This window comes from Amblyomma mixtum, chromosome 1, assembly GCF_055824585.1.
Source record: "Amblyomma mixtum isolate Tamu chromosome 1, ASM5582458v1, whole genome shotgun sequence".
Taxonomy (NCBI): Eukaryota; Metazoa; Arthropoda; class Arachnida; order Ixodida; family Ixodidae; genus Amblyomma; species Amblyomma mixtum.
In genome coordinates this window covers 318,559,183-318,585,978 of record NC_143012.1, presented here as the reverse complement: position 1 = coordinate 318,585,978, position 26,796 = coordinate 318,559,183, and the positions used below count along the sequence as shown (strand labels likewise).

The 26,796-nt window shown below is 48.1% G+C and overlaps 2 protein-coding genes across 10 annotated transcripts in view; one reads left to right on the top strand and one right to left on the bottom strand.

Moving 5' to 3' along the window:
- The window catches only part of LOC149372624 (uncharacterized), a 111,024-nt gene extending 96,763 nt beyond the window's left edge, over positions 1-14,261 (top strand). Inside the window, exon 4 of the mRNA XM_089567173.1 lies at positions 13,568-14,261. The gene's annotated coding sequence lies outside the window, so the exon portion shown is untranslated. The remainder of the gene's footprint in view (positions 1-13,567) is intronic.
- Positions 1-26,796, bottom strand: part of LOC149372623 (uncharacterized) — a 517,038-nt gene that overhangs the window by 440,921 nt on the left and 49,321 nt on the right. The window lies entirely within an intron of this gene.

The window sequence follows — 26,796 nt, the reverse complement described above, 5'->3', positions numbered from 1 at the left end:
TACGTGGGTTATTGGTGATGATTGTTGGCAAAACATTGCTGAAGAATTCCCTGCCGGTTTTTTTTTTTTTTGGTAATACTTGGTATTCTTTATCGCTTTGCTCATACCTTTCAAGAGAATGAGTGGTTCGATGCGCTTTGGCTTGTCTGTACAGACGTTTTTTCTTATCATTAGCTCTACGAAGCCTGAGATCAAACCAGGGTACACTTGGGTTGCACTTTATCGATATAAGAGGAATGCAATCATTGATGAGGTTAGTAAGTGTAGTTTTGAACAACATCCAGTTTTCCTCAACAGAATGAGAGGACCAATCAGAAAGGTATTGCACTGAGAAGGTGGTTAATTCGGAGTTCATTTTGTGAAAGTTAGCCCTGTTGTAGCATCTTATCTTTTTTTGGAACAGTTGTTCTTTCGCTGAGCAGATAGTTGATGTGCCCGGTGATAATGTCGTGATCGGAAAGGCCTTCATGATGAATGACATCTGAACAAATATTTGGGTCACTGGCTAGGAAGAGGTCCAGAATGTTTGAGGAATGCACCGATGACCGAGTAGGTTGAGAGATAATTTGACATAACGAAAAGTCGAGACACGTCTGTATGAAGGCATGGGCTTCTTTGTCACTAGGAGGGGCAGACAACATATCCCAGCTAATGTTGGGAAAATTAGTCACCGAGAATGAGTAAAATAGAATTCGGGAAACGTGCACACACTTCACCTAATATGCGATGCAATTCTTCAGCAAAACCGTCACACATGTCAGGAGGACGGTAAAATACTCCAATTATAAGGTTAGCAATGCCGCATTTCAAAAAAACAAACACACATTCAATGAAAGAGGTGACTATCACAGGAATAGCTACAATTTTCTTCTTAATTGCAATGAGGACACTAGAGCACTGCACGGGCCTTAATTTGAGGCCCGAGCCCAGCCCGGGCCCGCGACCTGAAGCCCGAGCCCGGCCCAGGCCCGCGGCTTCAAGCCCGGGCCCGGCCCGGGCCCGCTAAATTATCACCCTAGTGAGCCCGGCCCGGCCCGTGAATCCCGGAGTGAAGCCCAGCCCGGGCCCGGCCCGGCCCGTTTCACAGTAACTGAGCAAGTAGACTGCTACTACACCGATAAGGAACTGGCCGACAAAGGTTCTGAAACCGCAGTAAAGAAAGTTGGTTCTCTTTAACCCAGCAGGAAGTGATGAAGAGTAGTTCTCGCCAGGCCCGTCTTTTGGAGACTGATCTCGTGTAGGTGGGCAAAGATAAACTCGGAAGTTCCGAGAGCCAAATAAAAAGGGCTGCATACACGCGTATTAGTCTACTCTGCGTTCCCCCATGATTGTAATCAGTTATATTCTGCCGCCTGCGAAGTATAAATATTAGGGCTGCCTAGCAAGCAGTAGGATGACATTTTTTTTTTTTTACTGAACGCGATCTCACAGGTAGAGCTCATAGCCGAACTGGTCACCTTTCAGCAGAAACGAAAAGCTAAAAGGCCTGCGTATTTCATGGTATGTGCTTGAGAGAGAGAGAGAAAAACTTTATCATGGCAAGTGTGTTTAGACCCCCCTTGAAGACCATAAGCGTCCTTAACTAATATGTTCTTCCCTAATGCATTTCTAATAGTGTATAGGTATGTTTTGGGAACGCGAATGATCAATGGCCAATTAAGGCCGGTTGAATTTTACAGTCACTGCACCGTGGTGTGGAAATAAGGAAATAAATAAGTCAATGAATAAAGCTTAGTTTTTTCCTCAGCGCGTACTATAACTCACAGCTCATCTGTGTCGCTGCTTGAATGCCGCAGTTCTGCACTTCACTCTGCAATATTGAATGAAAAGTCGGACACCAGCCGTTTCTGTACGGACCGAAGCCTGGCTCTGGCCCGCAGCTTTAAGCCCGAGCCCGGCCCGGGCCCGCAACTTCAGGCCCGGGCCCGGCCCAGGCCCGGCAAAATAAATCATGTCCCGGCCCGGCCCGGCCCGCGGGCCGGGCCGGGCCCGGGCTTTCGGGCTGGCCCGAGCCCGTGCAGTGCACTAGAGGACACCGCCTCCTCTACGGAACTTCCTATCGCAACGAAAAATATTCAAGCAGGATTCACTCGGCAGAACACTACTGTCTGGAATAGCATCGTGCAACCATGTTTCCGTTAAGGCAACAATGGAGGCAGAATTAGAGTCAATGAATTCCAGGCTTAACCTTAGCTAACCCACAGCCATTTTTTTTCATACCATTCCGTCGGTGTTTCATTACCGACAGAAAAGTCCGAAACGAAAAATCAATCGAAATTCACGACAAAAGAACAAGACGACATAAACACCGCCAGCGGAGGCATGGGATTGATAGCACGTGTTCATTGTTGTATTGCTGAACGCGCACTAATGCTCCAACAAAGCGAAAAATTTTTCTTAGCAGAATAGTCTAACACAAAATTAAAAGAATTTACTGAAATGCACAGAATTCCATCCCCCGAATAGCGTAAAGTCTTTAGGTTGAATTAACTATCGCCTTTTGTTGCATAAGGCAAGCATCGAGAAACGCTCCGGTCATCCTGATTTGGTAAAGCGCCAAACGCGGTCATCGTCCTCTGATAGCCCCGAAGGTAGGCGCGCTTGTAAAGCTGATTGAAAATTGGATGTTTGGAGGAAAGGAAATGGCGCAGCAATTGTCTCGCATCAAGGTGGTGGTGGTGGTGGTGGTGGGGGTGAAAATATTTATTTGAAGGCCTAAAAAAAACGAAAATTATGCAGCAGCATTGCAAGCGGTCTTATTGGTTTGGTTTATTGTGGTTTAACGTCCCGAAGCAACTCCGGCTACGGCGAGCGCGGCTTCGGCCGCTTATCTGTTTTTTGAGCAGCGTCCGCTCCGGCGGACGCAGTTGTTGCTGCTACGCGCGTCTTTTCTTTCCTTTTTTCTCTTTCCTCTGATATCTTAACTCTCCTCTATCTGCACATGGCAGCGGTGGTGGCTTGGCTCGAGCCAGTAGGCAGGTCCGTGCAATTTCCTTTTCATCCTTCTCTCAGTCACACAACAGGAACGCCGTAGTGAAGAGCTCCGGAAATTTCGACCACCTGGGGTTCTTTAATGTGCGCTGTCATCGCACAGCACACGGGCCTCTAGAATATCGAAATTCGGCCGCCGCGGCCTTCAGGCCGTGCCTAGTCGCGACCTCCTCTGCCCAAGTCACCAGCCGTAGTTGGAGATTCGGGTCGGTGCTGGACAAAGCAGCCTCCCACTGCTGCGGACTGTTTAGATGCCACGAGGAAGGGGGCAAGTGTGCTGGGCAGGAGAATAGGATGTGAGCGTAGTCGGCTCTTGAGCTTCACATAAGCGGCAGGCCGGCGAGCGCGCTCCGGGGTGGAGGAGGGCAAGACGCGCGAGGGTAAGAAGGGTGTGGGCCTGAGGGCGGTGCCCTAAGCGTTGGTGGTGCTGGGAAAGGGATTTGTGCGAAGGTGGAAAAGCGAGACGACAGCCACAATGTAGCCGCAGTGTAGCATAAAGAAGCCACAATGTAGCGAGGGTCGTACCGGTAACAGCTGTCACTGTAAAAAGTCCACCGTATTCGTCATCGCCGCCGGTCGGCCCTGCGAAACATCTACAGCATAAGCTCAGGACAGAAAAGGCGCACTGGGAAGCGCTTATAAGAAGAAAGGCGCGAAACGGGTAGCATGAAGCCCTCTGTTTATGGAGGCGCGATTGATGGTTGGTTTATGGAATTTAACGTTCAAAATGCAGCTCAGGCTATGGGAGACACCCTAGTAGACGCCTCTAGAACTCAGCCACCTGGAGTTTCTTAACGCGCACTAACATCGCAGAGTATACGGGTCTCTAGCATTTCGCCTCCATCGAAGTGCGACAACCGCGAGCCGGTTCGCACCCGTCTTTCGAGTCAGCACCATAATCACTGAGCCCCCGCGGCGGCTGGAGAGGAGACTGAGTCGCTTGGATTGGTTGGCCCGAGTTGACGCTGGACAGGACTGACTGGATATCGATGGAGTAACCATTTGTCGTGGCTGCCAGTGCCAATGTTGGTTGAAAGTTTTCAAACGATTCTCAATTCCTGTTTTGCAAACGAAGAGTTTGAGAAGCAAGACAGTTACTGCTTTGAGTTTTACTGCATGCACGTACTTTTTGTTTTGTTTTGTTTTGTTTTGCATGCGCATTTACAGGCCTCATCAGTAGTACTCAGACACAGGGCTCGCCTTTGAGCCTCAAGATATTGAATCCCTAGAGAGGGGGGCGGGGGGAGAGACTTGTTTTCACTGTCAACTTTTCGAGCTTGAGAGTTCCCTTAAATCGAACGATCACTGACAAAAGCATGTCATGACATTATGGCGAAAATGAAAATATCGTGCATCATATTGCAAGAATTATGCGCCGTTAAACTCAACTCAACTCAATATTGCAAGAAGTGAGCACTGCTATATTGCAGGAACAGAGATTTATAATTTTAATTTGTCGTGGCAAATCACATATAAAAAATGAAGCCTACTTTGCGATCAAACCCTGCTATTTTCATTGTATCCCAGCTCGTGATCATATTTCGGTAATCATCATCATCATCATCATCAGCCTGACTACACCCACTGCAGGGCAAAGGCCTCTCCCATGTCTCTTCAATTAACCCTGTCCTTCGCCAGCCGCGGCCACCATATTCCCACAAATTTCTTAATCTCATGCACCCACCGAACTTTCTGCCGCCCCCTGCTACGCTTGCCTTCTCTTGGAATCCACTCAGTTACCATTAAGGACCAGCGGTTATCTTGCCTTCGCGTTACATGCCCTGCCCAAGCCCATTTCTTCCTCTTGATTTCAACTAAGATTTCATTAACCCGCGTTTGTTCCCTCACCCACTCCGCCCTCTTCCGATCTCTTAACGTTACACCTATCATTTTCCTTTCCATAGCTCGCTGCGTTGTTCTTCACTTAAGCTGAACCCTCTTTGTTAGCCTCCACGTTTCTGCCCCATTTCGGTAATATATCACTGATTTGTTATAAATGCAGAAATACTCCACAGCTTACGCTTTCTCGAGTGTATCCTCCGATGAAAAGCATCGCTCTCGTCGCATCGTCGACCATGTGCTTTTAGCTTTTATCACTAGATGACGCCGCAGTGTTTTGCATTTCCTGAAGTGGTCACCACGTTCCTGTAAAACTTTAGTCGGCGTGGAGTACATCACTGTGCCGTAGCAGCTTCCCAAACCTCCGGTCTGCTAGGAAGCGTATGGTTACATATCACGAGGTCACTTTCACACTATAGGAACACCCGCCTCAAGCGCCCCACGCGGCGTAAATCCCGTACTATACACCAACACAACAGCAAGTCGTCTGGCTACAATTCCAAACCTACTTTCCCACACACCCCCACCTCTCCAGCGTTTACCTCACTCAGTACTCCCCCTCATGCAAACTATGCCATTACCCGTCGGCCACACTATCACACATTCTTCACTCGTGTCCCGCGGACGTCCCCCTAAGGCCTGTCCTCTAATTTCGATGGAGGCGAAATTCTAGAGGCCCGTGTACTGGGCGATGTCAGTGCACGTTAAAGAAACCCAGGTGGTCGAAATTTCCGGAGCCCTTCACTACGGCGTCCCTCATTCTCACCCACCTCTCTCAAACTAACTGCGGCAGAAATGCATTTCAATACATTCGGCAATTTTTAACCGACAGACAATCTTACATTCGAATCCAGGATAAAGAACATGGCCCTTTTCATTTAGGAACCAGGGGTACACCTCAGGGCGCGGTGCTCTCTCCCCTCTTATTCAATTTGGCTATGATGCGCCTACCGGACAAGCTGGGCTCTGTCGCCGGTGTGCAGAATGCGCTGTACGCCGATGACATCACCCTGTGGGCCCCGCAGTGTTCCCTTGGAGACATTGAGGCTAACCTGCAGGAAGCGGCGACCATAGTGGAGCGTTATGCTCGCCGCTGCGGCCTCCAATGCTCCACCCAAAAGTCTGAATTTGTGCACATACGCCCTTCACCAAAGTGCACATCCAAAATTTCATTGTCTCTCGAGACAGGTCAAATCCCTGAAAATATCGAAGTCCGGGTACTGGGGCTCTTTATACATAAAGACAGACGGTCAGAAACAACATTGGCCAAACTCCGTCAGGTGGGGGATCAGGTCGGCCGCTTGGTCCGCCGGGTTTCTAACAAGCGCGGGTGGTTACGATGTAAGGACGCCTTGCGGCTGGCGCATGCATTTGTAACCAGTCGAATTCTATATTCGACTCCATACCTCCACCTGCGGAAGCAAGACAAGGATTCACTCGAAGTCATCCTCCGCAAAATTATTAAGCGGGCTCTAGGCCTCCCCGTGAGCACCTCCAACAAGCGCCTCCTGGGGCTAGGCATGGTGAACACATTTCGGGAGCTCCGGGAAGCCCACTTGACTAACGAATACACACGTCTCTCGAAGACATCGTCGGGTCACCGCCTCCTTGCCCGACTACACATCCAACACACCACTCTCATGGAAGAGCGCGTACGTATTCCATCCCAGTGGAGATGCGCCCTCCACGTGCGCCCTCTTCCCGCGAACATGAACCGTGAGGACCATAATGGCCGGCGCCTGGCGCGGGCGGAAGCCCTGGCCCGCCACTATGGATCGAAACCCGGCGTATTCTACGTGGGTGCCTCCGGCCCCCACTATGGGGGATGGTACACAGCCGCAGTCGTCCACCAATCCAAAACAGTGAACGGCCTTACTTTCCGAGCCCGTGACATAACACACGCGGAGGAGGTCGCCATTGCGTTGGCTGCATCTGATTCCAATTCAAAAACAATTATTTCCGACTCGCGAGGGGCATGTCGGAACGTCGAGCAGGGCTGGCTACCGTATCTAGCCTACCGCATTCTCCAAAACAGCGTCTACACCGGTGACCCCGCGCACCGGCGTATCATTTGGTCGCCCGCTCACATGGGCCTTGAGGGAAATGAGGCAGCTGACGCCGCCGCCCGCGCGCTCTCTCACCGGACATTCCCCTCCGACCCTGACGATCAGGAACTCGAATTTATTCCAGCTTACACCTTCAAAGACATCGTTTTACTCTATCAATCTGGCCATGGTCTTTATCCCCGCCCGTGTAAAGGTCTCTCAAAGGCGGAGGAGCGGCTTCTGCTTCGCCTCTATACTAATAGTTTGCTGTGCCCGGCAGCTCTCAAACACTTCGACCCTTTTTTCTCGGGCAGCTGTCCCCACTGTGCGGAGAAGTCTTCGGACATTTACCACAAGGTGTGGGCCTGCCCCTCCAACCCTGCTATCCCCCCTCACCCCAACCCAACCCGGGAGGACTGGGAGGCGACCCTGCTTGGCTGCTCTGACCTGCAGGCCCAACGGGCCTTGGTCGCACGAGCCCGGGCGGCCGCCGATGCCACTGGGGTCCCGAACTAGGGACCTCCACCTAGTATTTGTAAGGGCTGGCCCCCTCTAGGTCAGCTCATGCATAATCTCCTGTAGTATACCTGTACATAAATGTTTTACACCATCACCATCCCTCATAGCCTTAGTTGCTTTGGGACGTTAAACTAATAAATCAAACCAAACTAAGGCCTGTCTGAGGAATGACAGGCGACACTATTTAGCTCTCACCTGATATTCAATTCCACGTCTTGACAAGAACTCTGGAGTTCTTCGAGTGCCATCAGCTTCCTTCCATCCAGTGCCCCAGGGTCACTCACAATATTTTAGCCAATCTGCACAAATTAATATTTTATCCTCCTCTTCAGGTGTAGAAACTAAAATGGACACTACTCTATCCTGAATATGTCTAATTACTGTCTGTCGAGGAAGATTTGTATAAGCGTATCGTACATCACTTTTGCCGACATGCAATCGCCATCGCCATCACTGATCATGGTTTCCAGTATCGGAATACATAAAAGTGGTCGCATGCATTGGTTAAAAATTCTCGGCAAAAATCATCCGCAGCGTTCCTAACAGAACCATTGCGGAGACCATAACCCTAGACACAAGCTTTTCGTTGTGACGAAAAAAATTCGGGAATGTCGGAAAATTTGTTAAAATTTTGAAATTTGGAATTCAGTGTTCGGTCCGCCTTAGTACCCGGCGTACGCATCGAAAGGAAACTCTATGGCCCGAAGGCTTTTGACCGAAGCTGTACGCCTGCACGCACGGGTATTTCCATGTATTTCGCCCGACAGCTCAAAAATACACGTTCCAGTAATTTGCGCGGCCGAATAAGGCCTTTATTCACTCGTTCTCAAGCCTGATCTCCTCAAAAATCAAACTAGTATTTCGTGAATCTAATTTGTCATGCCTTACTTTTACTGAACGCAACGCCCTATTCCTGGACACCGCTGAGTGAAGAAAAAAGCGCGGCCTTTTAAATTGGGGTCACAGAAAGTTGTGCGTCGTTCGTGAACACGCACAGCACCGCAAAGCCACAACACAGTATAGGTTGTGCTGTGGCTTTCGTATACGTGTATATATAAATACACGTGGGCGAGTCATATCAGAACGTACTGTTAGGCGGAACCACCTAACTCTCTGCATGCCTTCCTCTATGTTCTCACCCTCCATCCGACCTGGCGGCAGTGTCCGGCAAAGAACAAAAAGAAAGTACTGGGGTGGGTGCAGTGGGGACGGGCAACGAGCTTTCGATTTGTTTCTGGCGTGAGTGGTGGTTGCGAGCGGCGGCAATTTCCTGTTTGGGTGGCGCCACCGAAGCCGTACGTGGAGGTCCCACAATGCGAGCGGCATCATCCTCCTGCTCCCACCCGCGTCCGTGTTCCGCTAAAGGCGGCCGGGCCGTCTGTGGGGCGCGCCTTATAGCCGGGGTCGCCAGACAGGGCTATCGGTTACTGCGGCCATCAAGGCTGGCGTCTGAGGCGGAACAAGCGCATTATTACTGCTGCCTCGGCTTTTTTCCAGCTGGCCTCTCTCTCCTCGCTGCTTTCGGGACTGCAAACAAAGAACAGCAGTAGCCTTGTTCCTGGTCACATTACAGGGCGTTGCTTTCTTTACAGTAGCGACTTGTCTTTAGCGGCTCGTAAAATCGTTCCGGAACGGATCGTAATGCGTGCAATGCGAGGAGTCGTCCTTCGCGTCCTGAGAGAGGGAAGGAATCTCGAATTGGGTTTGCACGTAAAAGTGCGCCGCTGAAAACCAAATGCATGCAGAAAGTTATTCGACTATGTCGCAATAAATGAGCTTCCCTGTTTAGAACCTTTTTATACGGTTAATGACCTAACTGCTAATTAGCTAACAGTCTTTCAGGTGGCGAGCGGCAGCACTAGCACCGAATTCGAAATGTTTCTTTTCCTGGATACGAATAAACGGTAACAGGTTGGGCTTTGGATTTATTGCAAGGAGTTTGCCTTAATAAGCATTTGCACTTACAGCTCTGGATAAGTGAGAACGCTTTCTGTGCTTGAAAGTCGAAGTCCGCGTCTCTAGAGGGTTTTAGTCCAACGTTAGCGTAATAGTGGACCCTCAATGGAAATGGCGTTAACGTGCCGTAAGCAACTCATCTTCACAGAGAGTTTTAGTATAGCGTTCCGAAAACGTTAAACGCGTTTTACATTACATGGAGGTTGTAGGTTTTTATTTTTTAAATGGTCGCCAAGCCACTAATTTGTCAGAGTAATGTATATTAGTTTACAGCCTATTAATACAGTAACGTTTATTTCTGCCAGGGAAATTCCGCCAAAAATGTCCCATCGAGTATTAGAATGCGAAATAATATGCGTTAGAGTTACAGTAACTCTGATATGCGTAAACCGGTAGCGTCACCTTTTTGGAAAATGCTAAGCACAGTCCACTCGAGCAAGGATATTTTTCATTACCTGTCATGCAGTGCTCTAAATAATTATTATTGTTTAGATACGTGAACAATTCCGTATTCAAAATTTACTTAAATGCATAAAACACCGCTGCAAAGATCGAAACATTTCTGTTGCGTTCCGAGCAGTTCCAGACTCTGACACCGCAACGCAGCGGTAGGCCACATTGGGCTCGAGCACGCAGGAATCGAGAGCGCACCTCAAAAATTGCAGCTTACACTTTCCAGCTTACGTTGCAGCTTACACTTTGTCGTAGAAGCGAGGTCAGTCGCAGCGAAAGACAAGAACATTAATAGTTACCGGTAAACGTGCTGATCCGGACCGCAAGGACTACATATTCGGCTGAAGCGGGCGGCTCTCTCTTTGCAGGACGCCGCCATGTTTTCACACTAAGTGCGCAAAAGTCGTAGTGAAAACTGCATACGTACGATAACGCTATTTCGCTGTTACCATCCTGCGCATGCGCACTCTGGTCCCGCTGTTCCGCTTAGCATGCATTCAAGCAAAGCCCCCGATACTAAAACTCTCCGGTGTCTGCAAATTCAAAAACAGGCCTCAAGTGATCCAGCCGCTGTGACTAAGTGGCTTTACAGTTCGGATGCTCATCGCAAAATCATCGGTTCAGTCCCCGCCGCAGCGGCAGCCGTACGACGGAGGCGAAACACAAAAACGCCCGTGTGCTGTGCGATGTTAGCGCACGTTAAAGAACCTCAGGTGGTATACATTAATTTGGAGCTCTCTGCTGCAGCGCCCCTCAAAGCTCATGTGTCGATTAAGGATGTTAAACACCACAAATTACAATTTACTGGCCTCAGAAGACCGGTTTCTAAGTGGCTAGTGAGTGCGCCAACCAACCAATAAGCATACGGGCTGGGACGTCACATTATTCAGCAACTGCCTGAGTTTCAATGGGAACCAGTGTGGCCTAACTTGCATGTGAAGGCAATGACGTCCTAACACGCCACCCGGCGTGCTCCTTACTGTGGCTCTTTTGTACATAACCCACAAAGTCTATTAGAGTGGGGTAGCAGTACCCGTGGTACTTGGCACTTGGCAACAATGCCGCCGTCGCCTGTGCGGCTTCCTGAAGTGCACCCTTTTCCACCCCAACTCCACCCTCCAGAAGCGGCACCTACCATCAACCCACCTATCTCTACCCTCCACAAGGCTTTCACCCTTCAAAGCCTAGCAGTATAACGCGAGAAAGTGAAGCCGAAATTGAATTCAAAAACGCAGTGAGAAGTTAACAGCCCTCTAGGATCACCTCCCACCCATCACCTCCCCACACCCTCCCGTAGCAAGGGGGCTGCCTACCCACCCACCGCCACCCTTGATCCATCTCGCCACCCAACCTTCTACCACCATCACTTTCCAGAAGCGTCACCCACCATCCGCCCACATCCGCACCTTCACCATTCATAAAAATTATTTTGCAGCCGCCGCGGTGGCTCAGTGGCTATGATGCTCGGCTGCTGACCCGAAAGACGCGGGTTCGATCCCGGCCACGGCGGCTAGAATTTCTTTGGAGGAGAAATTCTAGAGGCCCGTGTACTGTGCGATGTCAGTGCACGTTAAAGAACCCCAGATGGTCGAAATTTCCGGAGCCCTCCACTACGGCGTCTCTCATAGCCTTAGTCGCTTCGGGACGTCAAACCCCATAAACCAAACCAAACCTAAAAATTATTTTGCGTGTGTTCAGCCTCATCTTGGAGTAAAAGCATTCATTACAGTAAAAACATCATAGTAATTTTCCAAGGAAAAATCGACCTGTTATCGCAGCAGACAAAAAAACTGGTAACTTCACTTTATGTCTTGAATTTCTTTAGCAAACATCAATTTAATTTGCAGCAACTCGTTATTTAGAGTGCTATCTGGTGACTCGAACACAATGAACTATTGATCAAGTCATTAAGGCCCGTGTTCGTACTTCCCAGAACCAGGATGGGAAGGTGTGGGTCGCTTCAAGAGAAATAGAGCGGCAAGCGGGAGGCTTTTTGTGGAGCTCCAGTTGTCTGCCATTCGGAGAGACTCGAAACTGCGGGTAGTGCTGGAAGCTGAGAAGTGCCAATTTGTACCCGTTGATGAAAACTATTCTATGCTTTATTAAAATAGGCTTTTCTTACGGTGTTAAAAGCGCCGTGTTATAGCATTTAGCTTTTGGCTACTTATATTAAAAATACCTATTATGACTACTTATGTTAAAACGAGGAGACAATAGCAAACAACAGATGTGCAATACACTGGCACTACGTGCCGCCTTAGCCAAAAGTAACCAAGCAACGGTGTTTGCTTCTCAGCCGTACAGTGGAGCTCTTACAGCGCGCCTAAAAACTGAAATGTCTCGAAAGGTAAGGACAACGGTTCTCCTTACCTTACACAGATTTAGGGCTTGAAGGGCACCATACGGACTTCATAGCACGGCTTCGCTACGCTGATTGAAAGGTCACTCAGTCTGACTGTCAACTTGGCAGGTTCTTCGGGTAATATTCAATTTACCTGCACTGACATTACAGCAGACCATTACAGGTGGTAATGATGTTCTCATGAAAACTATTGAAATTAAAGCTTGTTGAGATAATTTACGTGCATGTGTGCATGTAGAGTGTTATGTGAAAATATTGGAAAATATTTATAATGACTGCACAGCTACCATAGTTCTCCATAAAGTCAGCAATAACATTCCAATAAGGAAAGGTGTTAGGCAGGGAGACACGATCTCGCCTATGCTATTCACTACCTGTTTACAGGAGGTATTCTGGGGTCTGAAATGGGAACAGTTGGGAATAAGAGTAAATGGAGAATAATTAAGTAATTTGCGATTCTCTGATGACATTGCCTTGCTAAGTCACTCAGGGCGTGAAATGCAAAGCATGATCAATGAATTAGACAGGCAGAGTAGAACGCTGTAGTAGAACTTTTTGACGGGTTAGTTGGTACATTGTCTTGAAAGAATGTCGTACGAATGTCGTTCCTGTTTCGTCCTTTTTTGGCGTACGACATTCTTTCAAGAGAAGAACGGTGGGGCTAAAAATTAATATGAAGAAAACCAAAGTAATGTTCAACAGCCTAGCGAGGGAACGGCAGTCCGCAATTGGTAGCCAGGTGCTGGAAGAAGTAAGAGAATATGTCTATTTAGGGCAGGTACTGACAGCTGATCCGGATCATGAGAGGGAAATAACTAGGAGAATAAGAATGGGGTGGAGCGCATATGGCAGGTTATCTCAGATCATGAATGGCAGTTTACCAATATCCCTCAAGAGAAAATTATACAACAGCTGTATCTTACCGGTACTCACATATGGGGCAGAAACGTGAAGGCTAACAAAGAGGGTTCAGCTTAAGTTAAGGACAACGCAGCGAGCTATGCAAAGAAAAATGATAGGTGTAACATTAAGAGATCGGAAGCGGGCGGAGTGGGTGAGAGAACAAACGCGCGTTAATGATATCCTAGTTCAAATCAAGAGGAAGAAGTGAGCTTGGACAGGGCATGTAATGCGAAGGCAAGATAACCGCTGGTCCTTAAGGGTAACGGAATGGATTCCAAGAGAAGGCAAGCGTAGCAGGGGGTGGCAGAAAGCTAGATAGGCGGATGAGATTAAGAAATTTGCGGGAATACCATGGCTGCAACTGGCGAAGGACAGGGTTAATTGGAGAGACATGGGAGAGGCCTTTGCCCTGCAGTGGGCGTAATCAGGCTGCTGCTGCTGCTGCTGATGATGATGATGACGGCCAATTATATTGCTTTGTTTTTTCTTCTCTTTTCAGACATGGCCCGTTCTTTTAAAAACCACCTGATTCAACGAAGTTTTGGACGCGAAGCATCACCGAACTTAACGCGATCAAGATTTTTGGGAAGACATCATGTGCCCCACCCCCTCTATCGAGAAGAAAAAGAACTTCTCCCCAAGCTAAAAACTTAGTACTTCGATACAACTAAAAAAAAAAACGAAATGTGTAGCGTAGGCACGACAATCGATGCGAGACGAAAGGGCACATAGCCGATGTCGCTAATAAATATAGACGGCGCATGTGATAAGAAGCCACCCATGAAGAGTACCTTCAGGACAAGAGCAAGCTTGTTTTGTCATATCCTTGTAATGTTGTGGTTTGGTTGAAAAAGAAAAAAAATAGTGTTGTGTTCGTATCTGCAGGACAATACTAAGTCAGTTTTGTGAGAGTATTAACTATGTCACTTTGCAGGCGAAAATGTGCAGTGTTTTGTCATGTGAAATAGGACACCAGTTGTGTGAAGTGCTGGGTCTAGGCAATGTTTTGTTTTGTGTTGTCAATAAAACGCTATGTCATGTAATCTTGCGGCTTTTTTATTTTATTTTTCTTTCGTCTCTTGCCTTTTATGTCTTCAGAATGCTGTATACGCTTGGCTATAGCGGCACCTTTGCTGATTGTGTCCATCGTGTTGATTATACAAGACAATAAAAATCGACACCCGTGCTACCTACTTCATATGTTGCGTTTAATAAAGTCGTCCCAATACTTCATTTGCGTAAAGGCTGCGCAAGTTTCAAGAAAATTGAAAGGCGGGTACATTGCGGAAACAGACGAAAGCAGAGTAATGCCCATGTGCCTTTGTAAGCGGATGCATGAACAAAGATGGCTGGAATGAGGTGAGCATAGCATATCACTGCGTATACGCTTCTGCATCTTTGTCTAGAGCCTTCACAAGGTAAAAAGGTCTTCTAGTTTTCTCTACATAGCGCCTCGGTCGAATCAAAGGCGCGGGCTCTCTTTAGAGTTGTTTCAACCCGGACAGGTGACCAGTTGCGGTTAGCTGCACCTGGATATAAATATGGTTTCATACAGGAAGAACCACAACAATAAAGTACCTCCGCCTTCGCCCCAACGTATAATGAAGCGACGCCAGACAGAGCTGCGGAATTTTTTTAACACCTGTAGGACAAATAAGTAAAAGAAAACGAAAATGCTTTACAATGGAGAACCAACTGTGCCAGCCGAATTTCTTATGTGACAGTAGTCAAAGTGATCATCATCACATTTATTTAGACTTTATGTTACTATTGAGGGATGCCCTAAAACGGTGTCACACAGGCGGAGTGCCACACATACCGTGGTAGCCACACTTGAAGCACAGGCACCATCATAACAGCCACCTGACCACATCCCTTACCGAGATTTGTGGCACGGAACAAACACGAGATGATGACGCCCTGGTCGAAATCAGCAGGAAGAAATTAGCTTGCGCAGGGCATGTTATGGAAAGGCAAGATAACTGCTGGCCCTTAAGGGGAATTGAGTGGATTCCAAGAAAAGGCAAGCGTAGCAGGAGGTGGCAGAAAGACAGGTGGCCAGATGAAATTAGGGAGTTTCGACGTATAAAATACCCGCAGCTAGAGCAAGACAGGGTTAATTGATTAGAGAGGCCGTTGTCCTCCATTGGACGTAGTTTGGAGGATGATGATGACGATGATGAATTATTACTCTAGAGAAAACTCGGCAATACGCGGTACACTACGTCTCTTCAGAAAGAAAACACAGCTAAATGTGTCCAAGTGGTGTCATCATCGGCTACTCTATATTCTCAGTAACTGCGACCAAAGCATTAAGAATAGGAGCGAGGGCTGTCATACCCTGTGTAGACAGGGGAAGGGGAATGAGGGGCTCGTTATAAATATGAGAGAAGCCAACAGCCACAGAAACCAAGGAGCACAGGGGATTTCTTCATTAATTTTTTTTTGTGGTGTTGTTCAAGTAAGAATATTACTGAATATGTTATCGCTTAAAGCTAATTGATTAGAAAAGGAGAAGAAAAAACAACCACATGCCGCCGGTGGGATCCGAACCCACGACCTCGGAATTACGCGTCCGGTGCTCTACCTCTGAGCTACGGCGACGGATGTCAAACCTTCTGATTTCGGGGGTATTTATGTTTTACAACTAACCTAACCTTGAGAGTGTTCATCAGCGCCACCCACGTTCGTAAGCGGCGGACGGGGAACGTCCTGAGTTACCGCAGGTGTGACGTAGAACGCCATCGAACGGCGAGGGTGGAAGCTGTGTGAGAACCCTCTTATGCTTCCTATGGCGTCAAGGCTGCCAGAACCGAGGCCCTCGCTAAGCAATTAAGCAAACAAGGGAAGGGGAATGAGGGGCTCGTTATAAATATGAGAGAAGCCAACAGCCACAGAAACCAAGGAGCACAGGGGATTTTTTTTTATTTATTTTTTTTGTGGTGTTGATCAAGTAAGAATATTACTTACTTTTTCTTCTGCTTTTCTAATCAATTAGCTTTAAGCGATAACATATTCAGTAATATTCTTACTTGATCAACACCACAAAAAAAAAAATCCCCGGTGCTTCTTGGTTTCTGTGGCTGTTGGCTTCTCTCATACCCTGTGTAGAGAGGGTTTTCATTTATTTATTGACGAGAAAGCAATACGCTGCTCAGCAGCAACGAAACCCGACAACCAGAAAAAGTGGCGTCCCAAAACCCTCGTGAGCAGGCAAAGAAAAACAAAATTTCTTCCGAAGATGCCGGGAATTAAACCCAGAACTTTCAGCCTGCGAGACGAGCAAGCAACCCTATAGGCCACAAAACGTGTTAGTTCTTGGCGAATAAACGTTACCGCATAATATAAGCATTGCATTACGACTGCATCCTAGTCAGTCGGCGTGTCATTATAATCGAAGAGAAAAAGTAAAAAATAAACGAAAATCAACCGCAAATTGGAGGGGACACTTGAGCATCGCCTTAACGACTTGACGCGATAGCGTAGTGGGTTAATTGCCATATAGGCAGAAGGTCATATTTTCCTGCCAGTCCTCATACCACTCCTGGCGCAGTGGTGCAGCGGTTAAGCGGTGCGCCACTGCCCTGTGATGGCAGGTGCTGCCACCATCGGTGGGCCTTGTGCGGCCCAGGTTGCTCTTCCCGAGCGACCAATCACTAATTTAACAGCGACCTGCCACTGTGGGCCATAGAGTTTCTTACTATTACCTAGAGGGAAAGCTGGCGGCGCTGCCCTTCAGCCACCATGGACGCCCAAAGCATCATGGGACGGTGAGCTACTTGTTGCGGAACAGTTGTATTTTTTTGGGAACACGGAGTGGCTTTACTGAGATGTTTCATTCCGAAAACGCTGTTTGTGTGTGCGCAGACGACTTTCGAGCGAGCGCAGTGTGCAAAAGCCATAGTAGTGAAAACCTGACGACACACAACGCCAATAAAAGGTTTTACTCTTCCGAAATGCCATTAAAAAACCTCTTAAAGTATCTAAACAACAAATTTTTTTTGAAAACATATTTACTTTTAAAAGTGCGCCTGTTAACTACGAAATATTAGTTTTTTTAGTGTTCATCACTTGGCCAATAGGAAAGCTAGTCATCTCTTATTTTGGGCAAACTTTGCACTTAAATGCTTTTCTGCTCGTTTGTTGCAATCATTAGACAAGATATTGAATGTTAGGACGTTTGTATTTATCAAACAGCTTTATTTTTCTATTATTTTTTGGCCAAAAGTTGCAGTTCTGCAACAAGTCGCTTTGTCCACACGACTTTTCGTTCGCTTTGACCTTGTCAATTACGTCCACACGACTCTTTGCCCACAGTGACGGGATTTGAAGGCGCAGGCTCCTTTCCCAAGCAATGTAGCCCTAAGAAGCCGAGCACCAGGCCGGGCCATAGCTTGTACCCATTTTTGAGAAAACCGGTGGGTACCCGGCCGGTGGCGGGTGTCGAACCCACCACCTCCCGAAGCCGAGGCGGGCGCTCTGCCACCGCCCCATGATGCTTTGAGCGCCCATGGTGGCTGAGGTGGTCACGTGGGGTCTCCATGCAAACTCCCATAGTCGGCTTGCCAGCTTTCCCTCTAGGTAATAGTAAGAAACTCTATGCTGTGGGCAGTTTGCTCACAGTCCGGCGGGCAGGTTGTGAACACCCCACAAGGTCACGTGACACAGCTTGCCCACCTAGGTTGCTTCTCTGGAGGTGGATGCCTGAGCCACACTGCGCCACCCTATTTATTACTTACAACCCCGACAACGCCTACGCCGCACTTAATGCGTAGTGGGGCCTTTAACGCTTTCGCGTTAAAGCGTGAAGCACGTAAGTAGTCTTAACTGCCGTCAGTCATTTTTTTTTTCAATTTCAGACAGTAAAATAAAAACAGCCCATTCAAACCGCAGAGTACGATTTCATGATCAAAACATTCTATAGTTACCTTTAATGCAATTGAGAGAAAAGGCTGCTTGGCTGCCTGACTGGTCGTCATTTCAAAGTGGTTCTGTTACGTGCAAACCTGTGTCAGAACGCACCTCGTCTGGGTTACTTAAATGTCACAGTGAAAGAGCATAATAATAATCTCCGATTCCTGATCGCCTGCCATTCGAACAGGCATCTAGATCACCAGAAACCAAGCACCTTCAGCTCATGTCATGTCACCGAAACAGTATATGCACAAACCCTAAGGCAGCACTGGAAAGAACACATTGCATATAAAATTATTGCAGGTTCGGCCGTTAATGAGACAATTACCAATAGGTTTTCTTTTATTTTTTTTATTTGAGTTTAAAAGACCGCGAGTGCACGCAATTCTAAGGGCAAATTGGATATTTAAAATAGAATGTTTTCAAATTCTGGCATATTGAAGCTTAATCCCCATTTTGCATATGGTTTACGCACTTTCTTCATTATGTATCGCTCTTACCTCAAGCAGCAGTTGTAGACCGGAACAAAATTCTGGTGCAGCAATCATTATTTAAGGCCCTATTAATAATACGTCAAAATTTGTCACTGTTTGGTCTCATTACGAGACAAACTTTGCCTTCTCAGTAACCGCACCAGTACTCACTGACAGACAGCTTAGAGGCAGTGTGCGGTTCTGACGCACCTAATTTATTAATTTAACAATATATATACATCATAGCGGCGATAAGAATTCAGGTGACGCTTAAAGCCACGGGTAAAGTGTGAACTGGTTTGGTTTGGTTTGGTTTGGTTTGGTTTGGTTTGGTTTATGGGGTTTAACGTCCAAAAGCGACTAAGGCTATGAGAGACGCCATAGTGGAGGGCTCCGGAAATTTCGACCACCTGGGGTTCTTTAACGTGCACTGACATCGCACAGTAACTATCAGCGCATTCGAAGGAGAGGAGGCAGTCGCGCGCTCGCCATCCAAATCGCTCACGAAAAGCGCATAATAATAATCTCCGATTCCTCATCGCCTGCCGTTCGCAGAGGCATCTAGATCACCAGAAACCAAGCACCTTCAACTCATGTCCGCTTGATGCGGACCTATAGGGCACAGCGACTTCCGCGGCAACCAGGAAGCTCACAAGCTACTTGAATAAACAGCGCGAACGAAGACGAGCACAAAATACAAGCTCTTCTTCGTTTGCGCTGTTTATTCAAGATGCTTAACCAACTAGCCCGCCAAAACGTGTTATCACAAGCTACCTCGAGCCTGCACACACCGGGCCCTTGAAGCCGCCGCGAGAGCAAACCTAGAAGGCTGGGAATATCCACCGCCGCCCTGATCCCGGCAACATAACAATATTCGGACATTCTTACAGTACTATAACGTTCTAAGGCTCAAGCTTCTACCGTCGCACAAGCGCCAAACGCGAGAGGAGGTTGTGTACGGTGTCAACTCCAAACAAACTTCCACATTTCAGCCGCTTGCGCCAATTCTGCTCAGAACTCTACCGTAACACATGCCCCTACCGCAATGCTTACCCATCCCTTGATCGCATCACGGGAATGCTATAATGAGGCGTTGCTACAACACTCCAAAAATCCCCGCCATCGTCAATCCCGCGCCGGATCAACGGGAAGCCAGGCTGACCTGCTCGGACCCGGACGACCAGCTTCGATGGTTGAGCGGGTCCTAAGAGCGGCACGGCCTACTGGTGCTCTCTCTTACCCCCGCTCTTCAGCGGCCGACCAGCTACCTTGTTTAAACGAAAAAGTGTCTTCCTCCTTCTCTTCCGGAATCGAGAGAGACGAAGGGGAGTTTTAGATTGCATTCCGATTACACCAGACAAGGGCCATACCAGAACTCCACATGAAAGAAAAGATTGCGGTTTGCGATATGCTGCACAACGCTCGCTGTTTGCCGCACATCGGGAACGCATGCGGCGTGTGCGTTCGTACGCGGCGCGCGCGCGTTCTTGCCCCCAACAGCTCCACGGCGTTTCGCCACTGTAATCACGCCTTATTTTCTAGCGAGAGCTACACTACGCTACCCAGTCGAGCATTTCGTCATGAACCTGGGAGGCCGATAGTGCGCATGCGCGAAACCAGAGAGGAGCAGCAGGTGCGCAGCGCATGACGTCAGAGTTCGCCGCCGCCGCCGCCACCGCGCGAGGAGCAGCGCCGGCCCGACTACGCCCGCCGGCGCCGCGCGGGAATGAGCGGCGGAGACGCCTGAGCAAAGAGAACATAGTGCCAAGCGGAGACGCCGAAGTAGCTCTCTCTACGTATATCCTGGAATAGCTGAGCTAAGCCACTGCCAATTTTTTCGAAAAAGTTTTCCACAGTACCTCCTCATACCTGAAACCGACAAATCGCATTTTAGCCTCCAGACTTTCACTTCACGCCGTACGTAATGCGTCCACTGCCAATAAACCAGGCTTGAGGACGGCTGTCCATTTCCTGTCCCCAAGTCAACTTTGGCAAGTTGCCTAACTTCGAGACAGACTTCGGGGGGCACGCGTCGTCTGCTACAGACCTTTGAAACACCTGTAAAAACATTATTATCTATATTGCAAACTTGTAACATTCTCACAATTAACTTTACATCACCAGCACATTAAGAGACATTCTACCTAGAGTAAATTTTCGCTGCAGTTGACCTTTCATCGATATTATTGAATCAGCTTCCCAAGCTCGCAGCTTGGGATTCTCGGGACCCTCACTGTTCCGCATCTCAGGCGCGAACTGCTATAAATTCAGGCGAGCCTCCGATGTCCGATCGGTACTGCATTCTTGCCGGGCTGGTAACGGGCGTTCTTTGCCCCCGGCTCTAGAAGTTTGGTTTGGTTTCTGGGGGTTTTAACGTCCCAAAGCGACTCAGGCTATGAGGGACGCCGTAATGAAGGACTCCGGAAATTCCGACCACCTGGGGTTCTTTAACGTGCACTGGCATCACACAATACACGGGCCTCTAGAATTTCGCCTACATCGAAATGCGACCGCCGCGGCCGGGATCGAACCCGCGTCTTTCGGGTCAGCAGCGGAGAAGTAATGTGTTTCTAAACTGGCGCACATCGCTTATTCGCCACGCCCCGAGCACTGGTTTCTACACGACGCCGCTCCCCCTTGTCCGTGTCAGGGTTTTCGACTGACCTTCCGCGTTGGAGCAGCGCGCAGCGGCCCGGCCTCTCTCATCGCCAGCGCTTCGCGCTTGCCAGTAGCTGCCGACACAGGGACCCGTGTTCAGAATTTCTGGCAATAAGCGAAACCGGCATAATGGGCCACACCATCCGTACCTGATCGGTCGGAACACCGGAAGAGGACGGGGCGGCTAGAGTGCAGCGAGAACTATCGAAGAAACCGGACGGTGACATCGAACACATTACTTATATGCACCACAGCAGACGCTCAAGGACCTCAACGAGATAAGAAACAACATGGTTATGGTGGTGGAAGCCTCTTTAGATACCACGTGGACTCCCCAGTCCCAGGCCCCATAGATAGAAGCCGCCGTCCGGGCCCTCTGGATCAAGGCCCGCGGGCCTGGAGGTTCGAGCAGCCGATCAGGGCCGCCTGCCAGTGCTCTCGGGTAGGCTGAGGGTTTTGAGAAACGGCTGTGTTCTGCTGGCAGACCCACACCATGTGGTAGGTGCCAGCCACCTCCCCATAGTGCGAGCAACGGCCAGTGACCGTAGGGTCGAAATGTTTCTTTATAGCCTGGCATACAAGATTATTCGTAAAAAAGTCGGAGGAGCACGCGTTCGTCCGCATTCCCAAGCGCTTTTGCCGGGCATGGGTAGCTGTGAGTACATGCTGATAGCATGTTGGAATTTCACAAAAGCGGAATAAAGGTTGCCCTGCATCTGAGGTGTCAGAGTCGCTATGAGGTATTCCCTGGAGATCAGAGCTCGGGCAGACGCATGTGCGACCTTATTCCCTTCTTTGACGAATACAAATGGAATGAAGATGATGATCATGCGCCGACGCCAACGATGACGAAGCTTTTGAGGCGGCCGGCTGACTCTCGATCTGGAGAACTGCTCCTTAAGACCCAGACTCTCGGCCCGCTGCTTCATCGATCACCTGCATAAGAGTCTTCGCCGCCGGCGCTTCCCACGTCCCAATAAAACACTGTTCACTATTATCGAAAAATTATCGTCGCCAAATGTGCCGACGACGCCGCAAGGCAGAACCATGAGCCAAACAGGCTAAACGCATGCATTCGCATGTCTACTCAGTTTAACTACTGTAAAACCCTACCACATTTCTTTTAGCTCATCATTTTTACTTATTTATTGCAGAAAAAAATAGAAAGCCTAACAGCAACATGTTAGCATAAAAGCAACATAAAAGCAGCATAAAAGAAATGAAAAACGTATATTGCCTTCACAGCAACGGCCTGATCACAGCAGCAACTTACGTCTAGCGATGTTGCAGACGGCAAGTCGTCACGGTGTCTTCATGGTTCAGCACGGCAGAGCGCATGAGTGAGTCCGCATCGCAAATTATCATCTCCGCTTCTTTTTCTCCTAAAAGAAACTATATAACGCCGTGTTGTGCGAACTAAAGTCCCTAGATAAGCTTTGCTAAGTAGCTGCAAGTTCCTCCTCGTCCAGCCTCCTCCTTTCCTGCGCGGCTCGCGCCGTCAACCACGTTCTTCCACGCGCTCGGGCGGTGCGCCTGCATGCATTCGGGCGTTGCGTTGGGAGACCTTGCAGAGTGACAGTTTTTCCGTCGCTAACGATGAAAATTATGGTAAATGAGCTAGGCACTGACAAGAAGCGAAACATGCCCAGAGTGCGCCTCAGGTTTAATTTGCATTGTGTTTTGCCGCAGACGGTGCGGGCGGCGGAAGTGCGCAGCGCGGCGGCCGATTTCCCAAGCGGTTTCTGGCATTCTGTATACCTATAGCGCACTGTTCTTCATGCTATTTTCAACGCGATAGCTGCAAGAAACGTTTCTGAATAGCGTGTCGCCTGGGCTGGTTACGGAACCGTAGAAGTCGTAGGCGTCTGTAGCCGCACAGGAATCAAGGCGCACAGAAGTTAGCGCAGAAAGCGGGACGAGAGAAGAGACGACACTAGCCCAGCTGGCAACTGTAGGTTTGTTGTAGGCGAAGCAATAAATATAAAACGTTGACAACAAGTAAAAAAAAAACATAGCGTCAAATACAGCGGGACTTGAAGTTGCAGTCATCTCGACAGATGAGTACGATCGCAAGTCGCAACAAGCAATTTTTCGAAACTTTCGGATCATGACGGGAGTACGACGAGCGAACCTAAAAAAGGAATGCTCTCAATTTGTACGATTACAGAGTTTTGACAGAATTGATCGCAGCCGTTGAGGACAGCCGTGACCTGTGCCTAAGTCTTTTTCGCAGCGAATTCGACCCAATGATGGCCGCTCATTTAAAGTCACACGTCTCGCAACGACGCACATGGAAGTACCACCTTGCACAACAAGCTTGCTAGATTATGCAAACACGTCAACGGTTCTTATCAGAAGATGGGCTTTCTCAAGAAACTTGAGGCTCGTTTTGTAAAACGCCAGGAGGGCGTAGTATGCGACGTTTCGGTCTCGTGCGGTGCATTTCGCGCATTTCACCCCTTTCACTTTGGAATAGAGCTATAGCTGTTGCGCGAAGAGAAACGCAAACGAAAAAACACCTGACGAATGAGACGTGCGAAAAAAAAGCTCTTCTGCTTCTCTTCGAAACAACGCAACGACATTACACAACTGATAGAATTAACAACAACCTGCCGCATCGCATTCATTTGCCAAAGATTGAGAAGATAAACCCCTGCTCAAAAAAAGAACGCTCACTTCAAATGCTATGCAACTAGCTAGATGCATGACAAGTAGATGTGTCATTGGAAGGCAAGTAGACGAGTTTTTTAGGAATAACACAGGAACTACCAGCCCTGTTTCGCAGCAAGCATTAATTTGTGTATTAACAACGAACAGCGTTTTTGTTACTGCCACTACGTCGTTTTTTGTAGACACACTCATTGCGGGGGACGTTCAGAACGCAAGCACTAAAAAGATCAAACAGCGACACCCGCAAACCGGATGTCAAACAAACCTTTGATTGCCGAACATTACCATAACTCGGGCGACAAACCAACAAACCAAGCAAATATCTGTCAGTGTCAGTTGCCATAGCGACGGACTTCATTCACGTTTGTCACACAGGAGAATGACAATGAACTAACGAGTTTCGTACATCCCAATGCAACACGCGGCACGAATATCTAGCAGAGCGCACAGGCACTGTTGCGACTCGTTACGCGGTCGAAAACTATCCTAAAGTGAGTTCCAAGCCGCGAGCACTACGCATAAAGCAGGTACACTAATCGGGAATTTCAGTTCACATCGCATTAAGTCGTCGGTAAACTTCGTTTCGAGCATTCCTGGTGAGCTACGCGGCCGACGCCAGTCGAAACCAGTGGGAAGACGCCGGTGCGGTCAAGCTGTCTCTAACTCATCGCTGCCAAGTTCTTTTATCGCACAGATATTTCTTTCCTAGAAAGTGAAGTGATTGTGTTTTAGAGGCGGGTAATGCACCAGAGAGCGTATTCCACTTTGTTTCTTCACTTTCAAAGTCACTAACTCGCACACAACACGCCGCTCCTTTCCTCGGCGTGAAATAGACCTAATACCGATCGCTTGGTCGCTTGCTGTGAGGAAGTTCACGCCGAAATTTCTAAACAGAGGGCCCCTGAATATGCATTGGACTCTCATAAGCAGATAACAACAAGCGCAGGTACGGCGAACAAATGTTCCGGCTAAAAAAGCATAAAACATGAGAGCTTATATAACGAAACGACTAAGACACTTTGAGCCGGAACGCTTTAGGAAGAACATGGCAGACGGATGCAACTCCCAAACCGTAAGAGGGCGCTATCTAGTTGTACGCGCCGGCGGCGCCGCAAACGTTTTCACTGCTTAGCAAAGCTGATGTAGTGATTTTAGTGCGAACAAGCTAGATGCCTTTTATTTAGCATCTCCGATGGGCTGATGCAGCAGCCGCCATCTGTCACTATAAAGCCATGTGTAGATGCCTACATTATTTTCTCCTTTTTTTAATTACACCTCCGGTCTTTACGGTGCAGAAAAGAGCATGTGGAATGTTGTTTTTATTTAATTAATCAACTGAGTGAATGAAGCAGCTTTTGTTTACCTCTTTTGCTGTAGCATCTGATGCGCAATTCGAAACATTGCTGAAATTTTCTTCGGCCGCTTTCTATTCCTCGGCAAAGAGAAATAGCGCCGACGGGCGTTTCAGTCCGGCAGCCGCAACGTAATGACGTCCTGCCGCTGCTCACAGTAACAACCAAACTGACATCCGCTTTCGGCGTAACGACCAATCAGGTGAGGCGCAAAATTGGGCATAGGTAAAAACCAGATGCATGCGCTAAAAGACAAACAGGGCAATGTCATCAGCAATATGGATAAGATAGTTGAATTAGCCGAAGAGTTCTACACAAGTCTATACAGTAGAGAATGTAATCATCAAGTTACTGATGGAGGTAGTCGAGCACAGCAATGGGACATTCTGCCAGTAACGAAGGAGGAAGTAAAGAAAGCCTTAGGAGCAATGCAAAGAGGGAAAGCAGCTGGTGAGGATCAGGTAACAGCAGATTTGTTGAAGGACGGAGGAGAGATTGTTCTACAAAAATTAGCCACCCTGTATACGCAATGCCTTGTGACCTCGAGAGTACCAGAAGCTTGGAAGAACGCTAACATTATCTTAATTCATAAGAAAGGAGACGTCAAGGACTTGAAGAATTACAGACCAATCAGCTTATTGTCCGTTGCCTACCGTCCGCCTAACTCTGACCTGCAATTATTTCTTTCTGAACTTTCCTGCTTCCTGTGCAAACATTCTCAGAGTGATGTCATATTAGCGGGAGACCTTAACATTAACATTCTACAGCCAAAGAAAAGTGGTGTTGAGGATTATCTCGATTTATTAGCTGGTTATGGCATTGACAATACTATTCGTAGTTATACTCGAGAGGAATTTTCTGGTGCCCGGCTTACTCAGTCTTGTATTGATCACATTGCTGTAAGATGCCCAACATTAGACTTAATGGCTGCAGTGATACGAGAAAAAGTGGCAGATCATTATTTTCAGGCTCTTTGTTTGGTCAGCAGCGAACCTGTAACACCAATGTCGACTGTACGTACAATAACCATACTAGACGACCGACGTGTAAATGGCCTGATCCAGAACTTTGACTGGGAAAGCTTAACAATACATCATCACACGGACGCATATGATTTGCTTGTTAAGAAATTCAACGAAATTTACTCATGTTCCATGAGAGAGGTGAAGCAAAAACTAAGAAACCCTGAAAAGAAGTGGATAACAAATGACATGTTGGCGTTATCGTTTGAAAAAAGCAAGCTTTGGCAACTTTGTAAGAGTAGTCCCTCCGACACTGAGTTACAGAAGTTGTATCGTACAGTTCGGAATAAGCTTACATCAAAGTTAAGATTAGGAAAGCGGCGGTTTTACTCTGCTGAGTTTGTAAAATGCCGCGGTAATATGAAAAAAACGTGGGGACTTCTTCATGGCATAATGGGTAAAACTAAGAACAAAAATCTAGATACTGAATTAAGCCGTACCTTTGGCAGTGAAAGTAATCAATCTACGGCGGACTCGTTCAGCGAACAGTTTGCTACATCTGTGAAGGACTTAAAAGCACAACCGCAAGCGCCTCCGGCGCCATACAACGGTCCAAACGTATCAAACTCTGCGTACTTACCGACGGTTGATGACACTGAGTTATGGAATATTCTTCAGGTCCTCCCACTGAGCAAACCT